Consider the following 15,711-nt stretch of genomic DNA (forward strand, 5'->3'; position numbering starts at 1 on the left):
ATTTTCACGAAACTCATCTTTTTAGACTCCTGAATCATTGCCGAGTCCTACGATACCAAACATGCTAGGTTTTGCCTTACAATTTGTGTAGCGTTGTGATTTAGCGCTTAAAAAACATTTGGCTATATCTTTGAAACCGCTAGTCCGATCGAGACGAAACCACCGTCAGAAGTTTGGAAACATAGGTCGATAGCTATTCGCCAATGCCCAAATGTGAAAATATTGATGTTTAGGGGTACTAATTTCCAATCAAAGTCATGTGTCAGTCATTTTTTTCGTGTTTTTTCATATAAATGTCTATAACTCCGAAGCGAATTGAGATTTTTGCACCAAAATCGACACATATATGTATGGGCTCACTCTGAGGACACATAAAAAAAATGGTGGGACTGAGCCTCTTGGTGGCGCTATAATAGAACAAAACATGAAATTCCCATTGACTTCAATGCAGTTTTGTGAAATAAAATGCTATACTAAACAAATGCATTGGTGTAATATTACGAAACTCAGAATGTGCCATCAGCACCATCCCCTGAAGGTACCCAAAATATTTAGAGACAGCGCCACCTAGTGGTCAAAAGTTATAACAACATTTCCAAAACTGCTAATAACTTTTGAATACATCGGCCTATGTAAATGCCACTGGTCTTAATAGATTCCTTGGGTCAAGCCGAGAACATAGATACCAAATTTTCCTTATTTGGTCAAACTTCTTGTCCGCCATCTTGATTTTCATTCAAAACCTACTTTTTCGAACTCCTCCTAGACCGTTTGTCCGATTTTCACCAAAATCGAATCGTATCATCTCCAGACCGTGCCGACTAAAAGTTATGGATTTCGTGTCGATAGACGAAACCGTTTTCGTATAGCGCAGCAGCAAAGTTGAGGCATGATGCTAATAGCATTAATTAAGGCTTTATCTCTGCAATGCCTTGACATATTGACACCAAACTTTGTATGTGTCATTGTAACTTCACTCTGACCACATCACATCAGTTTTGTAACTGCGCCACCTATTGGTCGAAAGTGATAATCCATCAAATCATATTTTTATTTATTGTTTCTATGATTTTTCAGGCATTTTGCCTAAAATCCTCTTTAAATGTCTTTAATTGCTCATTGTTGCAGTTGGTCTGACACTTTCAGACATGTCGGCATGTCTTGTCGTCTTATTCAGCTTGGCCCCGGTAATGGCTGCTTGCAGCTATATTTAGGGGCCAAGCACCGAAGGTGCGGAGGCACCTATTGTATCTGTTCCGTTTCTTATTATTATTATTAGGGGCCAAGCACCGAAGGTGCGGAGGCACCTATTGTATCTGTTCCGTTTCTTATTATTATTATTATTATTATTATTATTATTATTCTTCCGCCATGGGAGTCTATGGCAGCCCATAGAACCGATTGCGGGAAAGTTGTTTTGGTTTGACATTCTGATAGAGGACCGTCTCAACATTAAATACACCAATTTTGGTGTTTCTAAGTCATTCCCTCTAGCGCCACCACCTGTCCAAAGTTTCACTTTTATTTTGCTAATAACTTTTGAACCAAAAGGCCAATCAGCGAAATTCTTTTTTCCTCTGATTCCTGAGCTCATGGCGATTCGATTGCACCCTATGACGTCATTTTCCGTCATAAAAATATGGCCGCCATCTTGAATTTTCAAAAAAAGCTACTTTTTCGAACTCGTCCTAGACGGTTTGTCCGATTTGCACGAAAATTGAACCAGATCATCTTCAGGTAGTGCTGACAAAAAGTTATGGAATTCAAATGGATTCGTCAAACCGTTTTCGATAAACGCACAAATACATTTTACGTAGCGCTAGCAAAAACAGTCATAAGGCCGTATCTCCGCAACGGTTTATCGTATTCAGACCAAACTTGGTACTTGTACTCACAAGCATGACCTGAGGCTACATGCTGTGTTTCGGCGCAGCGCCACCTACTGGTCCGGAGATATGAAAAATGGCTATTTTTGCTTATAACTTCTGAACAGTTTGTCCAAAAATCATACAATTGGTCTCGTTAGATTCAGGGCAACATGCCGAGTCGACTGATATCCAATTTGACCATATCGGTCATTTTGGCTGTCGGCCATTTTGAATTTTGTGCTAAAATTCTGTATTTTATGAACGCATGAACGGATTGTTACGAAACGTGGTATGGGTCATCAGCACAATGCCCTGAATGAGCCTGAGAAGTTTCGAAACAGCGCCACCTAGTGGTGAATTTTTTTTTTCAAATGCTTATAACTTTGGGTGTGGTCGACTTATTTTCACGAAACTCATCTTTTTAGACTCCTGAATCGTTGCCGAGTCCTACGATACCAAACATGCTAGGTTTCGCCTTACGGTTTGTGTAGCATTGTGATTTAGCGCTTAAAAAACATTTGGCTATATCTTTGAAACCGCTAGTCCGATCGAGACGAAACCACCGTCAGAAGTTTGGAAACATAGGTCGATAGCTATACGCCAATGCCCAAATGCGAAAATATTGATGTTTAGGGGTACTAATTTCCAATCAAAGTCATGTGTCAGTCATTTTTTTCGTGTTTTTTCATATAAATGTCTATAACTCCGAAGCGAATTGAGATATTTTCACCAAAATTGACACACATATGTATGGGCTCACTCTGAGGACACGTAAAAAAAATTGTGGGACTGAGCCTCTTGGTGGCGCTATAATTGAACAAAATATGAAATTCCCATTGACTTCAATACAGTTTTGTGAAATAAAATGCTATACTAAACAAATGCATTGGTGTAATATTACGAAACTCAGATTGTGTCATCAGCACCATCCCCTGAAGGCAACCAAAATATTTCAAGACAGCGCCACCTAGTGGTCAAAAGTTATAACAAAATTTCCAAAAAGGCTAATAACTTTTGAATAAATCTGGCTATTGAAATTCCACGGTTCTTAATAGATTCCTTGGGTCAAGCCGAGAACATAGATACCAAGTTTTCCTTATTTGGCCAAACTTCCTGTCCGCCATCTTGATTTTCATTCAAAACCTACTTTTTCGAACTCCTCCTAGACCGTTTGTCCGATTTTCACCAAAATCGAATCGTATCATCTCCAGACTGTGCCGACAAAAAGTTATGGATTTCGTGTCGATTGATGAAACCGTTTTCGTATAGCGCAGCAGCAAAGTTGAGGCATGATGCCAAAATGACTATTCAGGCTTTATATCTGCAATGCCTCGACATATTGACACAAAACTTTGTATGTGTCACTGTCTACTTACTCTGACCACACCACATCAATTTCGTAACAGCGCCACCTTTTGGTCAAAAGTGACAATCCATTAAATCATATTTTGAATCACTTTTTACATGATTTTTCAGCCATTTCGCCTAAAATCCTCTTTAAATGTCTTTAATTGCTCATTGTTGCAGTTGGTCTGACACTTTCAGACATGTCGGCATGTCTTGTCGTCTTATTCTGCTTGGCCCCGGTAATTGCTGCTTGCAGCTATATTTATTATTATTATTATTATTATTCTTCCGCCATGGGAGTCTATGGCAGCCCATAGAACCGATTGCGGGAAAGTTGTTTTGGTTTGACATTCTGATAGAGGACCGTCTCAACATTAAATACACCAATTTTGGTGTTTCTAAGTCATTCCCTCTAGCGCCACCACCTGTCCAAAGTTTCACTTTTACTTTGCTAATAACTTTTGAACCGTAAGGCCAATCAGCGAAATTCTTTTTTTCTCTGATTCCTGAGCTCATGGCGATTCGATTGCACCCTATGACGTCATTTTCCGTCATAAAAATATGGCCGCCATCTTGAATTTTCAAAAAAAGCTACTTTTTCGAACTCGTCCTAGACGGTTTGTCCGATTTGCACGAAAATTGAACCAGATCATCTTCAGGTAGTGCTGACAAAAAGTTATGGAATTCAAATGGATTCGTCAAACCGTTTTCGATAAACGCACAAATACATTTTACGTAGCGCTAGCAAAAACAGTCGTAAGGCCGTATCTCCGCAACGGTTTATCGTATTCAGACCAAACTTGGTACTTGTACTCACAAGCATGACCTGAGGCTACATGCTGTGTTTCGGCGCAGCGCCACCTACTGGTCCGGAGATATGAAAAATGGCTATTTTTGCTTATAACTTCTGAACAGTTTGTCCAAAAATCATACAATTGGTCTCGTTAGATTCAGGGCAACATGCCGAGTCGACTGATATCCAATTTGACCATATCGGTCATTTTGGCTGTCGGCCATTTTGAATTTTGTGCTAAAATTCTGTATTTTATGAACGCATGAACGGATTGTTACGAAACGTGGTATGGGTCATCAGCACAATGCCCTGAATGAGCCTGAGAAGTTTCGAAACAGCGCCACCTAGTGGTGAATTTTTTTTTTCAAATGCTTATAACTTTGGGTGTGGTCGACATATTTTCACGAAACTCATCTTTTTAGACTCCTGAATCGTTGCCGAGTCCTACGATACCAAACATGCTAGGTTTTGCCTTACGGTTTGTGTAACGTTGTGATTTAGCGCTTAAAAAACATTTGGCTATATCTTTGAAACCGCTAGTCCGATCGAGACGAAACCACCGTCAGAAGTTTGGAAACATAGGTCGATAGCTATACGCCAATGCCCAAATGCGAAAATATTGATGTTTAGGGGTACTAATTTCCAATCAAAGTCATGTGTCAGTCATTTTTTTCGTGTTTTTTCATATAAATGTCTATAACTCCGAAGCGAATTGAGATATTTTCACCAAAATTGACACACATATGTATGGGCTCACTCTGAGGACACGTAAAAAAAATTGTGGGACTGAGCCTCTTGGTGGCGCTATAATTGAACAAAATATGAAATTCCCATTGACTTCAATACAGTTTTGTGAAATAAAATGCTATACTAAACAAATGCATTGGTGTAATATTACGAAACTCAGATTGTGTCATCAGCACCATCCCCTGAAGGCAACCAAAATATTTCAAGACAGCGCCACCTAGTGGTCAAAAGTTATAACAAAATTTCCAAAAAGGCTAATAACTTTTGAATAAATCTGGCTATTGAAATGCCACGGGTCTTAATAGATTCCTTGGGTCAAGCCGAGAACATAGATACCAAGTTTTCCTTATTTGGCCAAACTTCCTGTCCGTCATCTTGATTTTCATTCAAAACCTACTTTTTCGAACTCCTCCTAGACCGTTTGTCCGATTTTCACCAAAATCGAATCGTATCATCTCCAGACTGTGCCGACAAAAAGTTATGGATTTCGTGTCGATTGATGAAACCGTTTTCGTATAGCACAGCAGCAAAGTTGAGGCATGATGCCAAAATGACTATTCAGGCTTTATATCTGCAATGCCTCGACATATTGACACAAAACTTTGTATGTGTCACTGTCTCCTTACTCTGACCACACCACATCAATTTCGTAACAGCGCCACCTTTTGGTCAAAAGTGACAATCCATTAAATCATATTTTGAATCACTTTTTACATGATTTTTCAGCCATTTCGCCTAAAATCCTCTTTAAATGTCTTTAATTGCTCATTGTTGCAGTTGGTCTGACACTTTCAGACATGTTGGCATGTCTTGTCGTCTTATTCTGCTTGGCCCCGGTAATTGCTGCTTGCAGCTATATTTATTATTATTCTTCTTCTTCTTCTTCTTCTTCCGCTCTTGGAGTCTATGGCAGCCCATAGAACCGATTGCGGGAAAGTTGTTTTGGTTTGACATTCTGATAGAGCACAGTCCCAACATTAAATACACCAATTTTGGTGTTTCTAAGTCATTCCCTCTAGCGCCACCACCTGTCCAAAGTTTCACTTTTATTTTGCTAATAACTTTTGAACTGTAAGGCCAATCAACAAAATTATTTTTTCCCCTGATTCCTGAGCTCATGCCGATTCGATTGCATCCTATGACTTCATTTTCTGTAATAAAAATATGGCCGCCATTTTGATTCATTCGAAAAACCTACTTTTTCGAACTCGTCCTAGACGGTTTGTCCGATTTGCACGAAAATTGAACCAGATCATCTTCAGGCAGTGCTGACCAAAAGTTATGGAATTCAAATTGATTCGTCAAACCGTTTCCAATAAACGCACGAACAAATTTTACGTAGCGCCTGCAAAAACAGTCGTAAGGCTGTATCTCTGCAACGGTTTATCGTATTCAGACCAAACTTGGTACATGTCATCACAAGCATGACCTGAGGCTACATGCTGCGTTTCGGCGCAGCGCCACCTACTGGTCCGGAGATATGAAAAATGGCTATTTTTGCTTATAACTTCTGAACAGTTTGTCCAAAAATCATAAAATTGGTCTCGTTAGATTCAGGGCGACATGCCGAGTCGACTGATATCCAATTTTACCATATCGGCCATTTTGACTGTCGGCCATTTTGAATTATGTGCTAAAATGCTGTATTTTATGAACGCATGAACGGATTGTTACGAAACTTGGCATGGGTCATCAGCACGATGTCCTGAAGGAGTGTGAGAAGTTTCGAAACAGCGCCACCTAGTGGGGAATTTTTTTTTTCAAATGCTTATAACTTTGGGTGCGGTCGACTTATTTTCACGAGACTCATCTAATTAGACTCCTGAAACCTTGCCGAGTCCTACGATACCAAACATGCTAGGTTTCGCCTTACGGTTTGTGTAGCGTTGTGATTTAGCGCTTAAAAAACATTAGGCTATATCTTCGAAACCGCTTGTCCGATCGAGACGAAACCACCGTCAGAAGTTTGGAAACATAGGTCGATAGCTATACGTCAATGCCCAAATGCGAAAATATTGATGTTTAGGGGTAGTAAAATTCAAACAAAGTCATGTGTCAGTCATTTTTTACGTGTTTTTTCATATAAATGTTTATAACTCTAAAGCAAATTGAGATATTTTCACCAAAACTGACACACATATGTACGGGCTCACTCTGAGGACACGTAAAAAAAATTGTGGGACTGAGCCTCTTGGTGGCGCTATAATAGAACAAAACATGAAATTCCCATTGACTTCAATACAGTTTTGTGAGATAAAATGCTATTTTCATTCAAAACCTACTTTTTCGAACTCCTCCCACACCGTTTGTCCGATTTTCACCAAAATCGAATCGTATCATCCCCAGACTGTGCCGACTAAAAGTTATGGATTTCGTGTCAATTGACGAAACCGTTTTCGTATAGCGCAGCAGCAAATTTGAGGCATGATGCTAATAGCACTATTCAGGCTTTATCTCTGCAATGCCTTGACATATTGACACCAAACTTTGTATGTGTCATTGTCTCCTCACTCTGACCACATCACATCAGTTTTGTAACTGCGCCACCTATTTGTCGAAAGTGATAATCCATTAAATCATATTTTTAATTACTGTTTCTATGATTTTTCAGCCATTTCGTCTAAAATCCTCTTTAAATGTCTTTAATTGCTCATTGTTGCAGTTGGTCTGACACTTTCAGACATGTCGGCATGTCTTGTCGTCTTATTCTGCTTGGCCCCGGTAATTGCTGCTTGCAGCTATATTTATTATTATTATTATTATTCTTCCGCCATGGGAGTCTATGGCAGCCCATAGAACCGATTGCGGGAAAGTTGTTTTGGTTTGACATTCTGATAGAGGACCGTCTCAACATTAAATACACCAATTTTGGTGTTTCTAAGTCATTCCCTCTAGCGCCACCACCTGTCCAAAGTTTCACTTTTACTTTGCTAATAACTTTTGAACCGTAAGGCCAATCAGCGAAATTCTTTTTTTCTCTGATTCCTGAGCTCATGGCGATTCGATTGCACCCTATGACGTCATTTTCCGTCATAAAAATATGGCCGCCATCTTGAATTTTCAAAAAAAGCTACTTTTTCGAACTCGTCCTAGACGGTTTGTCCGATTTGCACGAAAATTGAACCAGATCATCTTCAGGTAGTGCTGACAAAAAGTTATGGAATTCAAATGGATTCGTCAAACCGTTTTCGATAAACGCACAAATACATTTTACGTAGCGCTAGCAAAAACAGTCGTAAGGCCGTATCTCCGCAACGGTTTATCGTATTCAGACCAAACTTGGTACTTGTACTCACAAGCATGACCTGAGGCTACATGCTGTGTTTCGGCGCAGCGCCACCTACTGGTCCGGAGATATGAAAAATGGCTATTTTTGCTTATAACTTCTGAACAGTTTGTCCAAAAATCATACAATTGGTCTCGTTAGATTCAGGGCAACATGCCGAGTCGACTGATATCCAATTTGACCATATCGGTCATTTTGGCTGTCGGCCATTTTGAATTTTGTGCTAAAATTCTGTATTTTATGAACGCATGAACGGATTGTTACGAAACGTGGTATGGGTCATCAGCACAATGCCCTGAATGAGCCTGAGAAGTTTCGAAACAGCGCCACCTAGTGGTGAATTTTTTTTTTCAAATGCTTATAACTTTGGGTGTGGTCGACATATTTTCACGAAACTCATCTTTTTAGACTCCTGAATCGTTGCCGAGTCCTACGATACCAAACATGCTAGGTTTTGCCTTACGGTTTGTGTAACGTTGTGATTTAGCGCTTAAAAAACATTTGGCTATATCTTTGAAACCGCTAGTCCGATCGAGACGAAACCACCGTCAGAAGTTTGGAAACATAGGTCGATAGCTATACGCCAATGCCCAAATGCGAAAATATTGATGTTTAGGGGTACTAATTTCCAATCAAAGTCATGTGTCAGTCATTTTTTTCGTGTTTTTTCATATAAATGTCTATAACTCCGAAGCGAATTGAGATATTTTCACCAAAATTGACACACATATGTATGGGCTCACTCTGAGGACACGTAAAAAAAATTGTGGGACTGAGCCTCTTGGTGGCGCTATAATTGAACAAAATATGAAATTCCCATTGACTTCAATACAGTTTTGTGAAATAAAATGCTATACTAAACAAATGCATTGGTGTAATATTACGAAACTCAGATTGTGTCATCAGCACCATCCCCTGAAGGCAACCAAAATATTTCAAGACAGCGCCACCTAGTGGTCAAAAGTTATAACAAAATTTCCAAAAAGGCTAATAACTTTTGAATAAATCTGGCTATTGAAATGCCACGGGTCTTAATAGATTCCTTGGGTCAAGCCGAGAACATAGATACCAAGTTTTCCTTATTTGGCCAAACTTCCTGTCCGTCATCTTGATTTTCATTCAAAACCTACTTTTTCGAACTCCTCCTAGACCGTTTGTCCGATTTTCACCAAAATCGAATCGTATCATCTCCAGACTGTGCCGACAAAAAGTTATGGATTTCGTGTCGATTGATGAAACCGTTTTCGTATAGCACAGCAGCAAAGTTGAGGCATGATGCCAAAATGACTATTCAGGCTTTATATCTGCAATGCCTCGACATATTGACACAAAACTTTGTATGTGTCACTGTCTCCTTACTCTGACCACACCACATCAATTTCGTAACAGCGCCACCTTTTGGTCAAAAGTGACAATCCATTAAATCATATTTTGAATCACTTTTTACATGATTTTTCAGCCATTTCGCCTAAAATCCTCTTTAAATGTCTTTAATTGCTCATTGTTGCAGTTGGTCTGACACTTTCAGACATGTTGGCATGTCTTGTCGTCTTATTCTGCTTGGCCCCGGTAATTGCTGCTTGCAGCTATATTTATTATTATTATTCTTCCGCTCTGGGAGTCTATGGCAGCCCATAGAACCGATTGCGGGAAAGTTGTTTTGGTTTGACATTCTGATAGAGGACAGTCCCAACATTAAATACACCAATTTTGGTGATTCTAAGTCATTCCCTCTAGCGCCACCACCTGTCCAAAGTTTCACTTTTACTTTGCTAATAACTTTTGAACCGTAAGGCCAATCAACAAAATTATTTTTTCCTCTGATTCCTGAGCTCATGGCGATTCGATTGCACCCTATGACGTCATTTTCCGTCATAAAAATATGGTCGCCATCTTGAATATTCAAAAAAAGCTACTTTTTCGAACTCGTCCTAGACGGTTTGTCCGATTTGCACGAAAATTGAACCAGATCATCTTCAGGTAGTGCTGACAAAAAGTTATGGAATTCAAATTGATTCGTCAAACCGTTTTCGATAAACGCACGAATACATTTTACGTAGCGCTAGCAAAAACAGTCGTAAGGCCGTATCTCCGCAACGGTTTATCGTATTCAGACCAAACTTGGTACTTGTACTCACAAGCATGACCTGAGGCTACATGCTGTGTTTCAGCGCAGCGCCACCTACTGGTCCGGAGATATGAAAAATGGCTATTTTTTCTTATAACTTCTGAACAGTTTGTCCAAAAATCATAAAATTGGTCTCGTTAGATTCAGGGCAACATGCCGAGTCGACTGATATCCAATTTGACCATATCGGTCATTTTGGCTGTCGGCCATTTTGAATTTTGTGCTAAAATGCTCTATTTTAACAACGCATGAACGGATTGTTACGAAACTTGGTATGGGTCATCAACACGATGTCCTGAAGGAGTGTGAGAAGTTTCGTAACAGTGCCACCTAGTGGTGAATTTTTTTTTTCAAAAGCTTATAACTTTGGGTGTGATCGACTTATTTTCACGAAACTCATCTCATTGGACTCCTGAATCGTTGCCGAGTCCAACGATACCAAACATGTTAGGTTTCGCCTAACGGTTTGTGTAGCGTTGTGATTTAGCGCTTAAAAAACATTTGGCTATATCTTCGAAACCGCTTGTCCGATCGAGACGAAACCACCGTCAGAAGTTTGGAAACATAGGTCGATAGCTATACGCCAATGCCCAAATGCGAAAATATTGATGTTTAGGGGTAGTAATATTCAATCAAAGTCATGTGTCAGTCATTTTTTTCGTGTTTTTTCATATAAATGTCTATAACTCCGAAGCAAATTGAGATTTTTGCACCAAAATCGACTCATATATGTATGGGCTCACTCTGAGGACACATAAAAAAAATGGTGGGACTGAGCCTCTTGGTGGCGCTATAATAGAACAAAACATGAAATTCCCATTGACTTCAATGCAGTTTTGTGAAATAAAATGCTATACTAAACAAATGCATTGGTGTAATATTACGAAACTCAGAATGTGCCATCAGCACCATCCCCTGAAGGTACCCAAAATATTTAGAGACAGCGCCACCTAGTGGTCAAAAGTTATAACAACATTTCCAAAACTGCTAATAACTTTTGAATACATCGGCCTATGTAAATGCCACTGGTCTTAATAGATTCCTTGGGTCAAGCCGAGAACATAGATACCAAATTTTCCTTATTTGGTCAAACTTCTTGTCCGCCATCTTGATTTTCATTCAAAACCTACTTTTTCGAACTCCTCCTAGACCGTTTGTCCGATTTTCACCAAAATCGAATCGTATCATCTCCAGACCGTGCCGACTAAAAGTTATGGATTTCGTGTCGATAGACGAAACCGTTTTCGTATAGCGCAGCAGCAAAGTTGAGGCATGATGCTAATAGCATTAATTAAGGCTTTATCTCTGCAATGCCTTGACATATTGACACCAAACTTTGTATGTGTCATTGTAACTTCACTCTGACCACATCACATCAGTTTTGTAACTGCGCCACCTATTGGTCGAAAGTGATAATCCATCAAATCATATTTTTAATTATTGTTTCTATGATTTTTCAGGCATTTTGCCTAAAATCCTCTTTAAATGTCTTTAATTGCTCATTGTTGCAGTTGGTCTGACACTTTCAGACATGTCGGCATGTCTTGTCGTCTTATTCTGCTTGGCCCCGGTAATGGCTGCTTGCAGCTATATTTATTATTATTATTCTTCCGCCATGGGAGTCTATGGCAGCCCATAGAACCGATTGCGGGAAAGTTGTTTTGGTTTGACATTCTGATAGAGGACCGTCTCAACATTAAATACACCAATTTTGGTGTTTCTAAGTCATTCCCTCTAGCGCCACCACCTGTCCAAAGTTTCACTTTTATTTTGCTAATAACTTTTGAACCAAAAGGCCAATCAGCGAAATTATTTTTTCCTCTGATTCCTGAGCTCATGGCGATTCGATTGCACCCTATGACGTCATTTGCCGTCATAAAAATATGGCCGCCATCTTGAATTTTCAAAAAAAGCTACTTTTTCGAACTCGTCCTAGACGGTTTGTCCGATTTGCACGAAAATTGAACCAGATCATCTTCAGGTAGTGCTGACAAAAAGTTATGGAATTCAAATGGATTCGTCAAACCGTTTTCAATAAACGCACAAATACATTTTACGTAGCGCTAGCAAAAACAGTCGTAAGGCCGTATCTCCGCAACGGTTTATCGTATTCAGACCAAACTTGGTACTTGTACTCACAAGCATGACCTGAGGCTACATGCTGTGTTTCGGCGCAGCGCCACCTACTGGTCCGGAGATATGAAAAATGGCTATTTTTGCTTATAACTTCTGAACAGTTTGTCCAAAAATCATACAATTGGTCTCGTTAGATTCAGGGCAACATGCCGAGTCGACTGATATCCAATTTGACCATATCGGTCATTTTGGCTGTCGGCCATTTTGAATTTTGTGCTAAAATTCTGTATTTTATGAACGCATGAACGGATTGTTACGAAACGTGGTATGGGTCATCAGCACAATGCCCTGAATGAGCCTGAGAAGTTTCGAAACAGCGCCACCTAGTGGTGAATTTTTTTTTTCAAATGCTTATAACTTTGGGTGTGGTCGACTTATTTTCACGAAACTCATCTTTTTAGACTCCTGAATCGTTGCCGAGTCCTACGATACCAAACATGCTAGGTTTCGCCTTACGGTTTGTGTAGCGTTGTGATTTAGCGCTTAAAAAACATTTGGCTATATCTTTGAAACCGCTAGTCCGATCGAGACGAAACCACCGTCAGAAGTTTGGAAACATAGGTCGATAGCTATACGCCAATGCCCAAATGCGAAAATATTGATGTTTAGGGGTACTAATTTCCAATCAAAGTCATGTGTCAGTCATTTTTTTCGTGTTTTTTCATATAAATGTCTATAACTCCGAAGCGAATTGAGATATTTTCACCAAAATTGACACACATATGTATGGGCTCACTCTGAGGACACGTAAAAAAAATTGTGGGACTGAGCCTCTTGGTGGCGCTATAATTGAACAAAATATGAAATTCCCATTGACTTCAATACAGTTTTGTGAAATAAAATGCTATACTAAACAAATGCATTGGTGTAATATTACGAAACTCAGATTGTGTCATCAGCACCATCCCCTGAAGGCAACCAAAATATTTCAAGACAGCGCCACCTAGTGGTCAAAAGTTATAACAAAATTTCCAAAAAGGCTAATAACTTTTGAATAAATCTGGCTATTGAAATTCCACGGCTCTTAATAGATTCCTTGGGTCAAGCCGAGAACATAGATACCAAGTTTTCCTTATTTGGCCAAACTTCCTGTCCGCCATCTTGATTTTCATTCAAAACCTACTTTTTCGAACTCCTCCTAGACCGTTTGTCCGATTTTCACCAAAATCGAATCGTATCATCTCCAGACTGTGCCGACAAAAAGTTATGGATTTCGTGTCGATTGATGAAACCGTTTTCGTATAGCACAGCAGCAAAGTTGAGGCATGATGCCAAAATGACTATTCAGGCTTTATATCTGCAATGCCTCGACATATTGACACAAAACTTTGTATGTGTCACTGTCTACTTACTCTGACCACACCACATCAATTTCGTAACAGCGCCACCTTTTGGTCAAAAGTGACAATCCATTAAATCATATTTTGAATCACTTTTTACATGATTTTTCAGCCATTTCGCCTAAAATCCTCTTTAAATGTCTTTAATTGCTCATTGTTGCAGTTGGTCTGACACTTTCAGACATTTTGGCATGTCTTGTCGTCTTATTCTGCTTGGCCCCGGTAATTGCTGCTTGCAGCTATATTTAGGGGCCAAGCACCGAAGGTGCGGAGGCACCTATTGTATCTGTTCCCGTTCTTATTATTATTCTTCTTCTTCCGCCATGGGAGTCTATGGCAGCCCATAGAACCGATTGCGGGAAAGTTGTTTTGGTTTGACATTCTGATAGAGGACAGTCCCAACATTAAGTACACCAATTTTGGTGTGTCTAAGTCATTCCCTCTAGCGCCACCACCTGTCCAAATTTTCACTTTTACTTTGTTAATAACTTTTGAACCGTAAGGCCAATCAGCGAAATCCTTTTTTCCTCTGATTCCTGAGCTCATGACGATTCGATTGCACCCTATATCGTCATTTTCCGTCATAAAAACATGGCCGCCATTTTGATTTTTCCTAAAAAGGTACTTTTTCGAGCTCGTCCTAGACGGTTAGTCCGATTTGCACGAAAATTGAATCGGATCATCTTCAGGCAGGGTTGACAAAAAGTTATTAAAATCTTGTTGATTCGTCAAACCGTTTTCGATAAACGCTCGAACAAATTTTACGTAGCGCTTGCAAAAACAGTCGTAAGGCTGTATCTCCGCAACGGTTTATCGTATTCAGACCAAACTTGGTACATATACTCACAAGCATGACCTGAGGCTACATGCTGCGTTTCGGCACAGCGCCACCTACAGGTCCGGAGATATGAAAAATGGCTATTTTTGCTTATAACTTCTGAACAGTTTGTCCAAAAATCATAAAATTGGTCTTAATAGATTCAGGGCGTCATGCCGAGTCGACTGATATCCAATTTTACCATATCGGCCAATTTGACTGTCGGCCATTTTGAATTTTGTGCTAAAATGCTGTATTTTAACAACGCATGAACGGATTGTTACGAAACTTGGTATGGGTCATCAGCACGATGTCCTGAAGGAGTGTGAGAAGTTTCGAAACAGCGCCACCTAGTGGTGAATTTTTTTTTTCAAATGCTTATAACTTTGGGTGTGATCGACTTATTTTCACGAAACTCATCTCATTGGACTCCTGAATCGTTGCCGAGTCCAACGATACCAAACATGTTAGGTTTCGCCTAACGGTTTGTGTAGCATTGTGATTTAGCGCTTAAAAAACATTAGGCTATATCTTCGAAACCGTTTGTCCGATCGAGACGAAACCACCGTCAGAAGTTTGGAATCATAGCTTGTTAACTATACGCTAATGCCCAAATGTGAAAATATTGATGTTTAGGGGTAGTAATATTCAATCAAAGTCATGTGTCAGTCATTTTTTACGTGTTTTTTCATATAAATGTCTATAACTCCGAAGCAAATTGAGATTTTTGCACCAAAATCGACACATATATGTATGGGCTCACTCTGATGACACATAAAAAAAATGGTGGGACTGAGCCTCTTGGTGGCGCTATAATAGAACAAAACATGAAATTCCCATTGATTTCAATAGAGTTTTGTGAAATAAAATGCTATACTAAACAAATGCATTGGTGTAATATTACGAAACTCAGAATGTGCCTTCAGCACCATCCCCTGAAGGTACTCAAAATATTTCGAAACAGCGCCACCTAGTGGTCAAAAGTTATAACAAAATTTCCAAAAAGGCTAATAACTTTTGAATAAATCTGTCTATTGAAATGCCACTGGTCTTAATAGATTCCTTGGGTCAAGCCGAGAACATAGATACCAAGTTTTCCTTATTTGGCCGAACTTCCTGTCCGCCATCTTGATGTTCAGTCAAAACCTACTTTTTCGAACTCCTCCTAGACCGTTTGTCCGATTTTCACCAAAATCGAATCGTATCATCTCCAGACCGTGCCGACTAAAAGTTATGGATTTCGTGTCGA

The 15,711-nt window shown here is 39.6% G+C and overlaps 1 protein-coding gene across 4 annotated transcripts in view; it reads left to right on the forward strand.

The window, feature by feature from the left end:
- fkbp10a (FKBP prolyl isomerase 10a) overlaps nucleotides 1-15,711 on the forward strand; it is a 387,049-nt gene that overhangs the window by 124,678 nt on the left and 246,660 nt on the right. The gene's annotated exons all lie outside the window — the stretch shown is intronic.

This window comes from Scardinius erythrophthalmus (assembly GCF_964197995.2).
Source record: "Scardinius erythrophthalmus genome assembly, chromosome: 10".
In the NCBI taxonomy this organism is placed as follows: Eukaryota; Metazoa; Chordata; class Actinopteri; order Cypriniformes; family Leuciscidae; genus Scardinius; species Scardinius erythrophthalmus.